Raw genomic sequence first — 19,355 nt, forward strand, 5'->3', positions numbered from 1 at the left:
AAGGCACATTAGTTTCTCCTTTGCAAAAAAATAATACATATGTCTTATTAGTTTGCAGGGCTCTTGTGAAGATGAAAGATGATTTATGTGAAGTACTTAGCATGGGCCCTAGTGGGCAGTAGGCACTCAATAAGTGTTAGTTGAATGCGAGTATTTACTGGCATGTCTTGGCTTCCACTATTTTAAAATCGCCGGTATTATTTCTTCACCAGCTATTATGATAGGTTCATATTTATTGCACAGAATTTCTATGTCTTTTTCCTCATCACTCAGCTCTTGTTCCCTTGTTTTCTCATTGTGTTTAGCAGACTGAATGGAAGACAAGATGCTATAGACACAGACCAGTGGCTTTCACCCCTACATGTGGCTAGATTATAAGAATGGTTCTCATCACTCAACACACGCAGAATCATAAAATAAGTTGAGCAATGAATGGAAGAAATCCAAAAGTTGCTTTTGTCTCAACAGAACGATGGTTGAGTCTTCTTATTCAGAGAACAATTAAAATTTGAGCAATTATCTGGGAAATTCAGAACCAAGAAAAATTAAAGAATTGAATTTCTCTTTAATTTTCTCTACTCATTACTGTATAGACTGTACCCTTCAAAAGAATATGTATACAATACAATCCTTGATACCCTGAGACCCTTTTTTCTGGGGAGTAGCAATAATGCCCTTCTTTATTTCTGGAGTTGGTTGTTCTGAGTTTAGAGACCTGTGAGCTAAAATATATTCTGTGAACTTACTTTGGGAAGAATTACAAATCTATTTACCACTCTTGGAGGAGATGCATCTACCATAAAATATGGGCATCGAAACAACTCTCAGTGGTTTGTGATCCTTTAGCAAGTTGTCCAGTTTAATTTGCATAATTGTCTGTCCCTTTATTCCTGGAAAAGCTAGGAATAAAAATTAAATATGTAATACTCTCAGGTCATATAATTTGGAAGGGATTGAGACATTCTAGCAGCTTTAAAATGTCACAGTCCTTGAAATAATAATTTGTTTTGAATATGGGTTTTTAGACTGTGTAGGGGTTTCATGGCATTGATTTTCCAACTCTATTATACTCTTCCTTTTATGAATTTTATTAGCATGCATTATTCAAATGTTATTTTATTTACCTTCAATTGACAAAGAACATAAAAAAAGGTTTATCAGTGTAAATTTGTATTTAAATTGTGATACAAACAATAAGTAATAATGTTCCCCTTTGAAAAGATAAAAACTTTATATTTCTAAAAATGTATCACAAGGCCAAATTACAAGGGTTAAGTGGTCTTGCCTTTTGTGATGGGATCCAAAACAAATGCTAGAAAATAATCATTTGAGAATTGGCTATTATTTTTCCAGCTTACCTCAATCTTTCATACAACACACAGTTGATGGGGAATCTGACTTGACCATTTTTCTCTGCTGTCCAGGCAAACTTCCCAGTCTTCTAATGGAGCTAGAGGTAGCCTCATATGACCTGAGATCTGCCTATCCAGAACTCATCACCTTAGCTTTCACCATCCTAGTCTTTCTCTCGTCTTATAAAGAGGTAGTAGAGCCGAGTGATGATACAGGTAGTGACACTGTCCAGAGTCAGGATTGTCAGTGTGGATGAGGGAGAAGGGTCTGATTTGGAGAAAACCAACGTTTTTAATCTTCAGGGAGCACTCCAGGAATCTATGGCCTTTAGGGCAGCAATTGCTATTGCCATTTGGAGGAGAATTGGGAATGACTATAATATCAGTGGTGAGTGAAATTTGATGATTATTTCTCCTTCCACATGGTTTTGTTTGATTGCAGTGAGTATGGCATTATTTTTTAGAAAGGGCATGGTCTTCAAAATGCAAACAGATTAGAGTTCAAATCACACATTTGTGCTTTTCCATTTGTATGCTGTAAGTGGAAAGGTCTGAGGTATATTCAATAATTATCCTCTGTGTGTGTGTGTATGTGTTTGAGTAATGATGGAAAATGTCATTTCTTTGAAATTTCATGTTTTAGTTTAAAATGCACACAAAATTTTCTTTAATAATGTAGTTTTGCAATATTTCAGAAATGTGAGGTTTCCTCTTTTTTCCCTCGTCCTCTGTCAAAGAGGAAGCTCTGGCCTTGGAATCCATAGTGGAGGTTCAATGCTTTATTGCCTTAATTCAGATGAATTAGTGAGGAAGACCTAGGACTCCTTACCCCATCCTCAGAGCTTTCAATTATAGAGAAAGTGGTTCTCTCTTCCCCTTATTTAAAAGTAGGAAGATATAGAGAAGGATTTGAGGGGTGGGTTGAGCAGACTGAAGTCTGGCAGTGGTCATCATTAGGAAGGAGCAACAAGTAGAGGTCAGACTGAGACAGATTGGGGACCAAGGTCCCCACTGGGCCTCCATTTTCTTCTCACCAGCTGCAGACAATTGAGTATTTCAGCCTCCAGCCTCAAGAAAGTATGTGAGTTCCTGCCTCACAAGTGAAATTTACTCACCTGTGAAACTTGGAATGGGCAACATTTGTCTTGAAAACAAAAAAAAAATTTTGAGAGAGCAAAGAGATTTTCAAAGTTCACCTAATTCATCTTTACATATCACAGGAGGAAAGCTTTGCTAAAAGCCATAGTGTCAACAGTAGAAGCCGTGTGAACAAGTCCCACCTGACAGGAAACAGGTGAAAGCTTTCTGGTTCCAGAGCCTGGAAAACCTTGTGCAAACCCTCCCCTTTCTACCCCCCTTTCAGAGAAGGGAAATTACATGAGAAGCCCAGATATATTGTGGGTGGAGAGAGAAGATGCACCCAGAAGGGCAGTTAGAAGAAGACCTCAGAGGAAGCAGCCACACAGTTAAATGGTAAATGGTATATATGACTGGTGGGGGGAAGGGGGGATTCCACAGAGTGCGCTGTTAGAGGGCATCAGAAGGTCCTGTGGCCTCAGAGGAGACAGTCAGGTAGCTGATGGTTCTGGTCCAATAGAGGTGCCCAGGGAGGGTTCACTGAGCTAGGGCAAAGTGCGGGCTTTAGAACAGATGGGCCAGGCATGAAAATGGGTCATCAGAGAGATGGTTGAACTCCCAGGAAATATCACTGTATCAAGAGGACACCTGTTTCACTAGCCATGTACATCAGATGAGAACTGGTCATTAAAGGACAAGGACAACCCAAGGACCAGTAGGCCCATCAGCTGCCTCTGTCCTGCAGAGGACATGTAAGATCTGCCATTATTCCAGATGCCATCTGGGAGAGAGAGAGGATTTGGGATGAACGCATGAAGGGGAAACAGACTGGTAGGAAGATGAACCTTGAATCCAAAAGAGATTGAACTAAATAAAAAGAAACTGTTTAATCCCAGCAGAGACTGTGATACATTGAATTGTTAAGATTAAGTATTTTCCCACAAATTTCATCCTTTAGGAAAAGTTTATGATTAAGTTGAACATATATATGTTAGAGGTGAATATATACACTCATATCTAAATATATTATGTAAAAATTTTATCACATCTATATATATAAAAGCCCAGTGACCCTTAGAGTGGAAACACCAGAATGGTGGCTATGATATTCACTGTGGCAGCCAACAAGCCCAATCTGGGCCCCCATCGCTCCCCCCCCCCACAACACCCCTAAATCACTGCCTGGCTCCCTGGTGCATATACATTTAGTGAAAGCAAGAAAATAATTATGAGTCCCTTCTGTCACTGACCAGAGTCTCCAGAGGGCTCTGCTAATACTGCAGACAAGGTGTGGAATTTGCCCTCCAGGGCATGCAGCCCCAGGAGACCTTCCAAGTTAGCCAAAAAGGTGACCTAAGCATTAACAGGATGGCAGCCCTTTGCTGAGGAATGTAGAGAGGCTGGGTGGGGATTTTATGAAATTGCAGTACCTTGCAGATTAGGTGAGCTTTCAATCTCTCTTTAAAAGGGGAGGTGAAGAGGACCCACAGGCTTCCAGGAGCAACAGCGAAGGTTAGGCACATTCAAAAACAGAAAAACTTTTAAACAAACAGACATGAAGATAATATTGGGAAACTGAGGGCAGAGCCTCGGGAAGAACATAGAAATCATTAAAGGGCCATCATCCATCTTGATATATTGTACATTTGCAAGCAACACATAAACAACTTCATCTCATGGCATGTGAAATGTAAAACAGTTCTGTTGTGGGTTTTCTTTTGGCCATCCTTAAAGAATAATTAGATCCAGCTGGGGCAAAGCTATAGTTTCCAGCATTAGACTCCCTGGCCAGCCCCGCCTGATGGGCCCCCATTAGGGCGGGACGGCTGGACCCCACCCATGCATGAATTTGTGCCCCAGGTCTCTTGTGCACCAGGTATAACTTAACATCTAGCAGAAGACTTACTATAGAGCACATGTTCAGAATATATTTGTTGAATAAAAATTTCAGACATAACATAGACTACTCTTTTTTTTAATATATCTTTTTAGTAATTTCAGAGAGGAAGGGAGAAGGAGAGAGAGATAGAAAAATCAATAATGAGAGAGAATCATTGATTGGCTACCTCCTGCGCACTCCCTACTGGGGATTGAGCCCACAACCCAGGCATGTGCCTTTGACCAGAATTGAACCTGGGACCCTTCAGTCTGCAGGCCAATGCTCTATCCACTGGGCCAAACCAGCTAGGGTTATTCTATTTACATAAATCAAAAAACAAGTTAGCAACATCATGTACTATCTCTGTATACAGAGATAATGTTTGTTTATTGTTATATTTTTATGTAATATATTCTTAAACTGATGTTGGAAGCCAAGAATATTTTTCAACAAACTGATTAAATGCATTTACAATGGCTAAGACAAAACATTCAACGCAAAAGAAAGATACCTAAAAATTAAAGACCCAACCTCACACACAACTCAATTCTACAACTATTTTAGACAGACTATAATATTTTGTCCTATGTTTTTTGTTCCTTTTTTTTTACTTTAATATTGAAAATTGTTGAGCCAGAAGACAATTTTGAGGGTCTGCATTAATTATAAATAAGAGGTAAGTATTTTTTAAGTGAAAGCAAAGGACAAGTAGATTCAGTAAGATGGAGGTGGTAATATGTTTTATATTTAATATGCTAACTGCAATCAACTGGCTTTTCCAATTTCTTTGTAAAAGAGGAATGAATGTCATGCAGTCACAACTTGAAGCTTTTAAGACTTACACAAAAAAACATAAAACATTTTTACAAAGATAAAAGTTGACAAATATGATCTACACCATTCAGTAGAAAATTTCATATTATAGGAGCAGCAGCTACACTCACTCCGCACCCGTCTGAGGAGCAGCAGCCGCCTGACCAGCCCACCCCCATTGGAGGAGCGGGAGCTGCACGAGCTGCACATCCATGTCCAAGGAGTGGCAGCCCCATGCAGCCCACCCCCATCCAAAGAGCAGCAGCCACACACAGGAGGAGTAGCCTCATGAGTAACCTGCCCCCATTTAAGGAGCTGCAACTGCACCAGCAACCTGCCCCTGCCTGCCAGAGGAGCCACAACTGCTATGAGCAGCACCCACCAGAGGAGCCACCACCAACAGAGGAGCAGCTGCTGCTGCGACTGCCTGAGGAGCACCCTCTGCCCGAGGTGCAGCCCCCACATGACTCAACACATAGATCCTTCAGTGAGAGCAAAAATGGGAAGACAAAAAGACCCCCAAAGGAAAGAAAAGGAGGAATCGCTAGAAAATGCAGCTAAGTGAAACAGAGGCATGCAATACGTCAGAAAAAGAATTCAGAATAAGGGTCATAGAGTTCATAAACCAGATGAATGAAAAAAAATCAACAACTTATGTAAGAATCAAGAAGAAATAAAGAGTGATATAGCTACAATAAAATACACCATGAAAAGATTCAACAGTAAACTAGGAGAAGTGGAGAGCTGAATCAGCGAATTAGAAGACAGGGAAGCAAAACACACCCAAACTGAATTGGGGAAAAAAAATTAAAAGACAGGAGAAGAGCCTCAGGAAGCTTTGGGACAACATGAAACGAGGCAACATACAAATAATAGGGGTGCCAGAATGACAGGAAGAGGAACAAGGGTTAGAAAACCCATTTGAAGAAATGTCAGAAAACTTCCCTGATGTGGGAAAGAAAAAAAATCACACAAACACAGAGAGTCCCAAGCAAGATGAACCCGAAAAGACCCACACCAAGATAAATGGTAATTATGATGCAAACGTTCAGGACAAAGAGAGAATCTTAAAGGCTGCAAGAGAGAGACAGAAAGTTACATACAAGGGATCTCCCATTAGATTATCAAATGATTTCTCAATAAAAACACATCAGGCCAGGAAGGAATGGAAGGAAATTTACAAAGTGATGCAAAGCAAGGGACTGAATCCAAGAATACTCTATCATTCAAAATTTAAGGGGAAACAAGGAGCTTCACAGAAAATAAATAAATAAATAAAAAAGCTAAAGGAGTTTATCACTACCACGCCAGCAATGCAAAAAATGCTAAAGGGACTGGTGTAAAAAGAAGAAATAAAAAGGGAAGAAGGAACACAGGCGCAAAAAATAAAAATAGTTGCAAACAAGTACCTATCAATAATAACTTTAAATGTAAATGGACTAAATGCTCCAATCAAAAGACATCGAGTGGCTGAATGACCATATATATGCTATCAATAAGAGACTCACCTCAGAACAAGGGACTCACACAGACTGAAAGTGAAGGGATGGAAAAATATCTTTCAGGCAAATGGAAATGAAAAAAGGCTGGGGTAGGAATACTTTTATCTGAGAAAATAGACCTCAAAGTGAAGGCCATAACAAGAGAAAAGGAAGGCCACTTCACAATACTAAAGGGTTTGATACAACAAGAGGATGTAACACTGATAAACACATATGCACCCAATGCAGGAGCACCCAAATACATTAAAAAAAAAAAAACTCCTGGAAGATATTAAGGGGGAGATAGACAATAATACAATCATACTAGGGGACTTTAATACTCCACTGACATCACCGGATAAATCCTCTAGACAAAAAATCAGCAAAGAAACAGCAATCCTAAATGACTCACTAGATCAGATGGACTTAATTGACATCTTCAGAACATTTCACCCCAAAGCCCCAGAATATACATTGTTCTCATGGGACATTTTCAAAGATAGACAACATATTGGGTCACAGGTAAAGTGCACATGGGACATTTTCAAAGATAGACAACATATTGGGTCACAGGTAAAGTCTCTCCAAATTCAAGAAGATTGAAATATCAAGCATCTTCTCAGACCAAAATGGCATAATATTAAAAATAAACTACAATAAAAACAATTTAAAAGTGGGGGGTGGAAATGGTGGCAGAATAGACAGACGTGTTCTGAGCCTTGTCCAAGAGCAGAAAGAAAGAACAGCTGAGGAACGCATGAGGAGTGTTTGTTGGCAAGTTAAGGGACAGCTAAACTCCAGGAGAAGGTGGGGGACTGCTAGGGGGTTCCCGTGACTGGGCAGCCCCCACTGCGGCTGGGTCCCCTCCCGGAGCTATGGGCTCGGACGCGGAGACTGCGCCATCTTGAACCGGAAAGTGGAGCTTATCAGAAGCCTGAAAATCCACAACTGCAGCACCCACCGAACAGCTGCAAGCCCCAGAACATCGGTCCCCAATTGGTGCAAACACGCGGATTCAGAGGAGCTTTACACTCCACCATGGAAAGGAGAGAGAGAACTACATAACCAGACATCCGGAGAAGAGAGACCATGGGGAGACAAAGAAACAGCCCGCATATGAAAGAAAAACAGGGAGAGAGGGAAAAATGGCGGCGGAATAGACAGACATGTTCCGAGCCTTGTCCTGGAGCAGAAAGAAAGAACAGCTGAGGGTCGCACGAGGAGTGTTTGTTGGCAAGTTGGGAGACAGCTGAACTCCAGAAGAAGGTGGGGGACTGCTAGACGGGGTTCCCCTGACCTGGCAGCCCCCACTGCGGCTGGGTCCCCTCCCAGAGCTGCGGGCTTGGACCGGGAGTCTGCGCCATCTTGAACCGGAAAGTGGAGCTTATCGGAAGCCTGAGAATCCACAACTGTGGCACCCACAGAACAGCTGCAAGACCCAGAACAACGCTCCGCAATTGGCGCAAACACGCAGATTCAGAGGAGCTCTAAACTCCACCATAGAAAGGTCAGATTTCGACTGGGATAAGGTGAGGTCTCTGGTCCCAGCGGGAGAGAGGAACGTGCGTTTTGCGGGAGCTGGAGAACCAGGGAAGTCTGTGCCTAAAAAAATCCGTGGCTGTAGGAGCTGGCATGATCTGTGAATGTGGAAGGGGGTCCTCAGAGCTGCTAACAGAAGGGCTCTCTAAAAAGCAACCCATTTTGATCTGACGTGCAGGGACACCCTAAGAATTTCAGGGGTGTGCCGGCTGCCTAGACTTACACGCAGCCCCGGAGTGCGCACACTTGGGCTTTTTCCTCTTCAAATCCTTGCTTCTGATTACTAAGCCCAATACATAGGATCACCCAGTTGGGGACACCCTGGGAGACTGCAGGGGAAAGTTATTTTTCTGGATCCTGGGGATCGGAGCGGGGAGTGACCATCGGAGAACCAGCTCTGAGGCAGCCCACTCCCACAAACCAGTAGTGAGTGCCACAGGGAAAGAAGGCTCTAACACTGCCTAGAGAGGCCATAGATAGACCCGGAAGTCAATCCAGAAACACTGCCACCCAGGGGCTGAATCACAACTTGACTCTTGTGTAATCAAAAATACGAGAAATTAAGACACACTGCCTGCTTAAAATCAGGACTGGCTTACAACACTGAAGAGCAGTGGAATGCAGGGAACTGCAATACTGTCTGGACTGAGAAACAGGCGTGCCAAACAGAACAACAGAGGAAGTGAATGACCTTTACTACTCCACATTTTATTTTTATGTTTTATTTTTTTATTTTCATTTTTTGCATCTTTTACTCAAGAAACTAATTTTTTTCTTTTTTCCTCACTTGATTTTACCTTTTTAATTATTACATTTTTATTTTCAATCTGTATTATTACTACTGCTATTTTATCTTTTTTTTTTAAGTGTCATTTTATTTTCGGATTAGTGTTCTACATTCTATTTTTTTCTTTCCTTTAGCATCGTTTTACAATATCTCAACTCTACCTTTATGCCATCACTCTCTTCCTAACCTTCCCCTTTTCGGTGTCCTGTTTATCTTACCCCTTTCCTGCTTTATATTTTCCCTATTCTTTCTGTTTACCCCTTGTTAAAGTTTCACCCTACTTACATATCTAATCTCCAATCCCCTGCTCCAAGTCCATACATACCTCTCTCTTTGCTGTCTTAACTATCCAAAAAATTGTTTTTCTCTCTGTCCTTTTGTTGTTGTTCACTTGAATGTAGATTATATCGAATTTTTATGCTTTTTTGTGAGATTGTTTTGCTTATTCTTCTTTTAATTTTTTGTTTGTTTTGTGCTTCTGTATTCCCTTGCCTCACTCAATATTAGTTGGTGTTGTATTTTGTATTAATCCCCAGGTACTTGTTGCTGGCATTTGCTGGGATTAGTGATTGTTCTATTGGAGTTTTATCCCCAATATATATAGTCTGTTCCCCTTTCTCTCTTAGTCTCTTTCTTGTCTCTCTTACTTTTTTTTCCCTTTTCCCAATTTCATTTTGACACTCCTTTTTTTTTCTTCTTTCTTTCTTTTTCCTCTTCTTCTTTCTCTCCTATCCACTACTTTGCCTTTCTCTGGTGGTCACCTTTATTGGAGGTTATTAATATCGTGAATACATTTCTGTTCAGTGCCTTGTGTGTTGTACCTGGTAGTGCTGTATTTTGTGCCTTTAAATCAACGCATGAGAGAGAGAACTACATAACCAGACACCCAGAGAAGAGAGACCATGGGGAGACAAAGATACAGCCCGCATATGAAAGAAAAGCAGGCCTCACCAGAAAAGGAAGTAAACAAAATGGAAGCAAGCAACCTTCCAGAGAAAGAATTCAGAGAAATGTTCATAAGGTGGCTGAAAAGAATGGAAGACAAATTCGACAATATGAGTAAGAACCAAGAGGAAATGAATAAGAACAAAGAAGAAATGAAAAATGACATCACTACTGTAAAGAACTCAATAGAAAGCATCAAGAGTAGACTAGAAGAAGCAGAGGACAGCATCAGTGAGCTAGAAGACAAGATGGGAAAAAATACCTAAATAGAGCAGCTTCTAGAAAAAAAAATTAAAAAGTAGGAGGAGAGCCTAAGGGAACTTTGGGACAACATCCGTATAATAGGGGTTCCAGAAGGAGAGAAAACTGAGCAAGGAATAGAAAACCTGTTTGAAGAAATAATGACAGAAAACTCCCCTGATATAGGAAAGGAAAACCCACACAAATCCAAGAAGCTCACAGAGTCCCAAGCAAAATGAACCCCAAAAGACCGATGCCAAGGCACATTATAATTAAATTGGCAAACACCAACGACAAAGTAAGAATCTTAAAAGCGGCAAGAGATAGACAGAAAGTTACATACAAAGGAACCCCCATCAGACTAGCAACTGATTTCTCAACAGAAACTCATCAGGCCAGAAGGGAATGGAATGAAATATACAAAGTCATGCAAAGGAAGGGTCTGAATCCAAGAATACTGTAACCAGCGAGGCTGTCAATCAAAATTGAAGGTGAAATCAGGAGCTTCACAGACAAAAAAGGACTAAGGGAATTTATTACCACCAAACCAGCAATGCAAGAAATACTAAAGGGTCTGCTGTAAAAAAAAAGAAAAGAAAAGAAAAAAGAAATAGGAAGCGAGGAAGGAACACAGGGGTAAAGAATAAAAATGGCGACAAATAAGTACCTATCAATAATAACTTTAAATATAAATGGATTAAATGCCCCAATCAAAAGACATAGGGTAACGGATTGGGTAAGAAAACAAGACCCATATATCTGCTGTCTACATGAAACCCACCTCAGAAAAAAAGATGCACACAGACCGAGGGTGAAGGGATGAAAAAAGACTTTCCAGGTGAATGGAAATGAAAAAAAAGCTGGGGTAGCAATACTTATATCTGACAAATTAGATCTCAAAGTGAAGGACATAACAAGAGATAAGGAAAGCCACTTCATAATACTAAAGGGAGCAATCCAACAAGAAGAAATAACTCTGGTAAACATATATGCACCCAATACAGGAGCTCCCAAATACATAAAAAAAACTCCTGGAGGATATAAAGGGAGAGATTGACAGCAATACAATCATAGTAGGAGACTTTAATACCCCACTATCACCATTGGACAAATCCTCTAAACAAAAAAATCAGCAAAGAAACACCAATCCTAAATGACTCACTAGACCAGATGGAATTAATTGACATCTTCAGAACATTTCACCCCAAAGCCACAGAATATACATTCTTCTCACGTGCACATGGGTGATTTTCAAAGATAGGCCATATGTTGGGACATAGGCAAAGTCTCTTCAAATTCAAGACGATAGAAATCATATCAAGCATCTTCTCAGACCACAGTGGCATAAAACTGGAAATCAACTACAATAAAAACAATCCAAAGAAATCAAACACATGGAGACTAAACAGCATGCTATTAAACAATGACTGGGTTACCAGAGAGATCAAGGAAGAAATAAAAAACATCATGGCAACAAATGACAATGAAAACACTACAATCCAAAATCTATGGGACACAGCAAAAGCAGTCTTGAGAGGGACGTTCATAGCTCTACAAGGATACTGCAAAAAAAACCCCAAGAAACAATGGTAATAAATTACCTAACCCTACAACTCAAAGAGTTAGAAAAAGAGCAACAAGAAAAGCCCAGTGTAAGCAGAAGGAAGGAAATAATGAAGATCAGAGCGGAGATAAACGACATAGAGACCAAAGAAACAACACAAATGATCAACAAAACCAAGAGCTGGTTCTTTGAAAGGATAAATAAGATTGATGAACCTCTAGCCAGGCTCACCAAGAAGCAAAGAGAGAGGACCCAAATAAACAAAATCAGAAATGAAAGAGGTGAAATAACAACAGATCCCACCGAAATACAAAGGATTGTTCAAAAATACTACGAACAATTCTATTCCAAAAAACCAGACAACCTGGAGGAAATGGACATATTCCTAGAAAGATATAACCTTCCAAAACTCAATCAGGAAGAATCTAAACAGCTCAATATGCCAGTAACTATGGAAGAAATTGAAGCAGTCATCAAAAAGCTTCCAGTAAACAAAAACCTGGGGCCAGATGGCTTCACAGGAGAGTTTTACCATACATTCAAGGAAGAACTAAAACCTATCCTCCTCAAACTATTCCAAAAAATTCAAGAGGAAGGAACACTTCCAAGCTCCTTCTATGAAGCCAGCATCACCCTAATACCAAAACCAGATAAAGACAACACAATGAAAGAGAATTACAGGCCAATATCCCTCATGAACGTAGATGCCAAAATCCTCAACAAAATTCTAGAACATTGGATCCAGCAGTACATCAGAAAGATCATACACCATGACCAAGTAGGATTTATCCCAGGAATGCAAGAATGGTACAATATCCACAAATCAATTAATGTGATACATCACATAAACAAATTGACAGATAAAAATCACATAGTCATATCAATTGATGCAGAAAAAGCATTTGACAAAATCTAACACCCTTTCTTGATAAAAACTCTCAACAAGGTGGGAATAGAAGGGTCATGCCTCAACATAATAAAAGCTATATATGATAAACCCACAGCTAACATCATACTCAATGGGCAAAAACTAAAACCATTTCCCCTAAGAAAAGGAACAAGACAGGGATGCCCACTCTCACCACTCCTGTTTGACATAGTACTGGAAGTATTAGCCACTGCAATTAGACAAGAAGAAGAAATAAAAGGCATCCAAATTGGAAAAGAAGAAGTAAAGCTGTCCTTATTTGCAGATGACATGATATTGTACATAAAAAACCTGAAAGACTCCATCATAAAACTAACAAACTTAATAAATGAATTCGGCAATGCAGCAGGATACAAAATTAATGCCAAGAAATCTATGGCATTTCTATACACCAATAGTGAACTTACAGAAAGAGACTAAAAAAGCAATCTCATTTACCATCACACCAAAAATATTAAGATACCTAGGAATAAATTTAACCAAGGAGGTAAAAGACCTATACTTAGAAAACTACAGGACACTGAAAAAAGAGATAGAGGAAGACGTAAACAGATGGAAGAACATACCATGTTCATGATTGGTAGAATCAACATCATTAAAATGTCCATACTACCCAAAGCAATCTATAGATTCAATGCACTCCCCATTAAAATACCAACGGCATATTTCACAGACCTAGAATGACCTCTCCAAAAATTCATCTGGAATTTAAAAAAAAAAAAAGACCCCGAATAGGTGCGGCAATCCTGAGAGAGAAGAACAAAGTAGGAGGGATCTCAATACCAGATATTAAGCTGTATTACAAAGCCACTGTTCTCAGAACTGACTAGTATTGGCACAAGAACAGACATATAGAATATGGAATAGAATAGCGAACCCAGAAATCTACTCAAGCCACTATGCTCAATTAATATTTGACAAAGGAAGCAAGAACATACAATGGAGTCAAGACAGTCTTTTCAATAAATGGTGTTGGAAAAATTGGACAGATACATGCAAAAAAATGAAACTAGACCACCAACTTACACCATACACAAAAATAAACTCATAATGGATAAAGGACTTAAACATCAGATGGGAAACCATAAAAATATTAGAGGAATCCACAGGCAGCAAAGTCTCAGACATATGCCGAAGCAATATCTTCACTGATACAGGTTCTAGGGCAATGGAAACTAAGAGAAAATAAACAATTGGGACTACATCAAAATAAAAGGCTTTTGCACAGCAAAAGAAACCATCAACAAAACAACAAGAAAGCCCACTGCATGGGAGAACATATTTGCCAATGATATCAACGATAAGGTATAATCTCCAACATTTACAGAGAACTCATACAACTTAATAAAAGAAAGATAAACAACCCAATGAAAAAAATGGGCAATGGACCTAAATAGATACTTTCAAAAGAGGACATAAGGAAGGCCAAGAGACACATGAAAACATGCTCAAAGTCACTAATCATCCAAGAGATGCAAATCAAAACAACAATGAGGTACCATCTCACACCTGTCCAAATGGCTATTGTCAGCAAATCAACAAATGACAAGCGCTGAAGAGGAAGCAGAGAAAAAGAAACCCTCCTGCACTGCTGGTGTAAATGCAGACTGGTGCAGCCACTGTGGAGAACAGTATGGAGTTTCCTCAAAAAACTAAAAATGGAGCTCCCATTTGACCCAGTAATCCCACTTCTAAGAATATATCCTAAGAAACTAGAAACACCAATCAGAAAGGATATATGCACCCCTATGTTTATAGCAGCACAGTTTACCATGACTTAGATGTGGAAACATCCTAAGTGCCCATCAGCAGATGAGTGGATTAAAAAACTGTGGTGTATCTACACAATGGAATTCTACTCCTCAGTAAAAAAGAAGGAGTTCTTACCATTTGCAACAGCATGGATGGACCTGGAGAGCATTATGCTAAGTGAAATAAGCCAGACAGAGAAAGATAAATATCACATGATCTCACTCATTTGTGAAATATAATGAACAATATAAACTGATGAACAAAAACAGATCCAGAGACAGAGAAGCATCAATCAGACCGTCAAACCTCAGAGGAAAGGTAGGGGAGGGGTGGGGGTAAGGGGGAGAGAACAACCAAAGGACTTGTATGCATGCATATAAGCCTAACCAATGGACACAGACACCAGGGGGGTGAGGGCATGAGTGGGGGGTAGGGGGATAAGGACACATATGTAATACCTTAATCAATAAAGAAAAAAGCAGTTAAAAAATTAGTATTATAAATAAAAGCCTTTGTACACACAAAATAAACAAAAAACCAATAGCTGAAGTTCTTCTTCAAAACAAAACCATATAAATAAAGGAAATGACAGCTCTATCCATGGTCTTCTCTCTGGTCCCATTATCTTACAAGGACAAGGTGAAGTAAACTGAAGAGCACAAATGGCCCATTAATCTTATATTAGCTGTTGATTTGGTTGGTGAGTTTGTTTTTGCAAAATGTCATTTTGTTCCTGGCACTAAGTAGGATGTCAGTACCATCCATGCCCATATTAACCATGTGAAGCTGGAGAGTTTTGTGTTATCACATCCATAAAACTGCCCTAATTCTTTCATTTCACCGAGGAACTTAATTTTACTCTACTAGATTATCATTAATCTTCCTGCTCCAAGAGTCTACTATATTACGATTCAAATGTGATAGTGGGGTTTTTCTAAGGAACAAGCTGCTTCTCTTTACATATTTCAACCTTATCAACTCATTTAAAGGGTAATTTTGTTTCTTCCCTGTCTAAAGCGATCCATCGGATTGTAAACTGTTGACACTCTGCTGTCAAGTTATCTGAACCAGGTTAGTGATAGGGTCAGCTTACCAATGTGTAAGCATCAATTGGCTGCTTGACAGTTTTCCTCAATTAACCCCAAATGATCAATTTGCTATCCCACTGAGAAAAATCTATAAAAATATCTTGTCAGTTATATAACTTGATGTGGCCATACGGGCAAGTGGGAAGGATGAAGAGCATAACTTTGCATTTGAAGTTCCTCACATCCTACTACACAGATTTTAGGCAACCATCCAGGATCCTTTAAGCAACTGTATGACTAAATTCCTCTAAGATCTAGAAGCCAGCGGATGATTTGTTTTTTTCCAAAGCTGCTTCTCATGCATCTTTTCTGCTGCCACTCCATCTTTGTGTCCCCCATATTCTTGATGAAGATAGGAACTTATGGATGGCATGATAAAGCAGCCTCATAACAGCACAATAAAGAAGTCCCAGGGACAGATAAGAACACTATGGGGGGCTTCCCAATAAGAATAATCTACCAAAATCCTTACCTTTAGATTTAGAGATTAGAAGGGACTTGAAGAGTCATATGATTCACTTGGAAAACAAAACCCAAGTCTGCTCAATAATCCTTGCTTACTAGGTATATCTAGGCTTGAACCACTCAAAAACTCACTTTTACCAGAGACAGTCCAGTTTTGAGTTCTTTCTTACTGTCAGGAAACTATTCATGTAACCCAGGTGTGCTAGGCATCGCTAGCCAACTGAGAGGGCAACTGCGGCTGCATTAATCCCATGAAACTCCTGCTCTGAAGACTCCCCATTGCTCTTGAGTTGGAAATACTCTTTCCCAGGGAGTGTGACCTTCCTCAAATATTTCTGAGAATTACCTAAAGTACGTATGCATAGAACATAAATATTTCCTAAACCCCAGAAGTTGTGGATCCTAGATACGGTCACTTCTCCTTTAGAAGTCCCCCCAGGTCAGTAGGTTGAAGGAGGCAGTGTCAGCGGCTGCTTCTGTCATGTCCCTGGTGTTACCGGGAGTCACTGATGATCTCCAGTTCACCAAACTCTTATTCTCTGTGTCCAGGAAAGAGAAACATGAGTCTGTTTCTCGAGGGGTATGTCTTTCAAAGGGAGTTCCCTCAGCAGAGCCATTGAGATCTTACTGACATTGTTTTACCTTTTATGCCGTCACCCCCGGATCGGAGGGACAAACACTGGTCCTAAAGTGCGTCAGGCCCTGGAAGACACCAGCATGAACTCGTTCCTGGTATGACCACAAGGCACATCCATATGGGTGTGGAAGAGCTGTTAATGGACACCATGGAATGAAAATGCCTGCGTAGAATGTGGTACATTGCCCTGGTACTTCCTTAAAATGTGTCAGAAAATGATCACACAGAGTTGCAAACTGTGAACACTGAGGCTGTTGATTTATGGAGAAACTGAATCACCAAAGGGGGATATTTCAGACCATCCAGGTGAGCTCAGCCAAAGCTGTACAATCAGCTGTGGGTGACAAGGAAATTTTGGATCACCTCAGGCTCTGAGGCATTCAGTCCCTAGTGCTTGGTTAGATATATTCTGAACTTTTCCTCCCAGCAGCTCACATCACAGATTGGCAGATGGGCCTGGGGAAGCTGACCTTGAGACAGGCTTCTTTCTGACAAAAAGCTCCTCTGAGGGACCCACTCCCCATTGGGGAGTGGGTCCCTCAGAGGAGGCATGGGAGACTTCTCCAGTAACTGTACCTCTAAGCGCATCTGAAATTACTTACCTTTGTAAGACCAACCTATTGCATGCGTTTGTTGTTCTATGTGTGATAAACATATCACCCTGTATCTGTACCCAGAGCACCACCCTCAGATCCCAGACCCTGCTGCTCTGCCACCCTGATGTGTGTGTGTGTGTGTGTGTCTGCAAACCTTTATTTTCTCTATACCAATTTCTCTTCCTGACTTTTCAAGAATCTATTTGTGACTATACAAGAGATTGTAAGTTAGTTAATTGACAGAGGATTTTTTACATTAAGATTCTATCACTTTAAAAACTAATAATTCAGTGAATATTTGTTTGAAATCACATAGGCAATACAAAGAAACAGAAAGTGTGGTCCCTGAAGTTGAGAAACCTACAGCCTACTTGGGAGAAGTGTTTAGAACCAATATAGGAAAACATACAGGGTGTCCCAAAAAACATATACACACTTTGAATAATTATTAATTCTAATGGGTTAAATCTGAAAAGAAAGGGACATCAATTGAGCTATCAAAAAATGGATGTGTATACATTTTTTTTTGGGGGGGGACACCCTATATGTTTAAGTATCAAGGACTTATTAGAAATGATGGCTGGTACATGGTTTCAAAAGAATTAGGCTCTAACGTGGATTTTTAGAGTGAGCAATAACATTTCAAGAAAGAGGTGGGACTTGAGTTTTACCAAAAAAAATGGCTACAGTTTTGACTGATACTAAAGCACATGGAAGAGTACAACTTGAAGAATCAACTTGTTTGAGAGCCTGGGGACCTGGGGAGGTGCTATCGTAGTAGTCAGGTGTAGGACAACAAGTGCCCCAACCAGGGTGCTGCCAAAAGGAAGCGAGGAGGAACAGGTCCTGGGTCTGTTCCCTCAGATCCACTTCTTGCCCTCCCTCTGCTCTGCTCTGTCTCACTTGGTTTCACAGGCTCTTGTGTCTGCTGGCTGCTGGCCAAGTTTGGCCAATGGCCTCCAGTCCCTGGGCCACAGAAAGCCCAATTCCCTTCTTTGTCCCCAACCCATCCTTACCAAGGATCGGTAGCAGCTTCTTGCCATTGCTAATCTCTGAGTGATGTTACTGCTTCCTATATGCCTTTTCAGCCTCATCACTGATGATACCAATTCTCTTAAACTTTTGATGTTTACAGTATTTTGTTTTCTGGTTGGATCCTGACTTATGTAGAAGATAATAAATGGATAGAAAACTATATGAGAAAGTATCAATACAACTCACTATTTTATTATATACAGAAGGTGAAGACAATGACTAATGAAATATGACTCTAATACCTTTATAATAAATCATTTTCAGTGACAGAAAACCAAGTTAGAAGACAGAGTGGTAAAGACTGCTCTTTTCACTAAGAAGTGGGTGTGAGTTTTAGATCATCCTATCTAATAAAAGAGTAATATGCAAATTAACCATCACTCCACTACACCCACAAGCCAAATATTTTCTATTTTAAAGGCAGTATATTTGTCATAAGATAGTTTAGTGAATTGAGAATTCTGAAGGCCAAAGGTTATTTTTGGACACCGATGACTAAACATACAGGGTTCACATTATGGTGGGTCAGGGACACACAGACATTCATTTGGAAAAAAAATAATGGTAAATTTTTCAAAAGAATTCCTCAGAGAAGGTAAGAGATTTGCTATTATATCAGAGCCTGGAATCACAACACCCATGGGAAATAATAACAAATGATTGATATGATTTGCCAGTGGTGGTGGTGGGGTGCAGAATGTGCCACTTTTGCAGGTGGATTATTTTAAGCAAAAAGGAATCAAGACCTAGCAGACTTTAAAAAAATTTTACCTCTCCCTCAACTACCTAAAAGAATTCAGATAGGGGAGCCTTGCTCAGAAAGAAAGCTAATACCAGAGATCATATATATATCCTATCTAATAAAAGAATAATATGCAAATTGACCATACCTCTGCTACACCCACAAGACATGCCCACAAGTCACGCCCACCAGCCAATCAAGAGCGAATATGCAAATAAACCCAACCAAGATGGCTATGGCCACAGAGAGCAGGAGGGAGGCTTGAGTTTCCCCGGCAATGGAGGAAGCCAAGCTTTCCACCTGCCCTTGCTGGCCTAGGCAGGCCTCCACTCAAGGCTACAAAGTTTCAATGATAGAAGATACATAAATCCAAACAGAAATGGGGGCAGCCACAGAGCTGGAAAGAGCAGGAGGCTAGGGTTGCCCACGGCTATG

Source organism: Plecotus auritus (assembly GCF_963455305.1).
Source record: "Plecotus auritus genome assembly, chromosome: 9".
Taxonomy (NCBI): Eukaryota; Metazoa; Chordata; class Mammalia; order Chiroptera; family Vespertilionidae; genus Plecotus; species Plecotus auritus.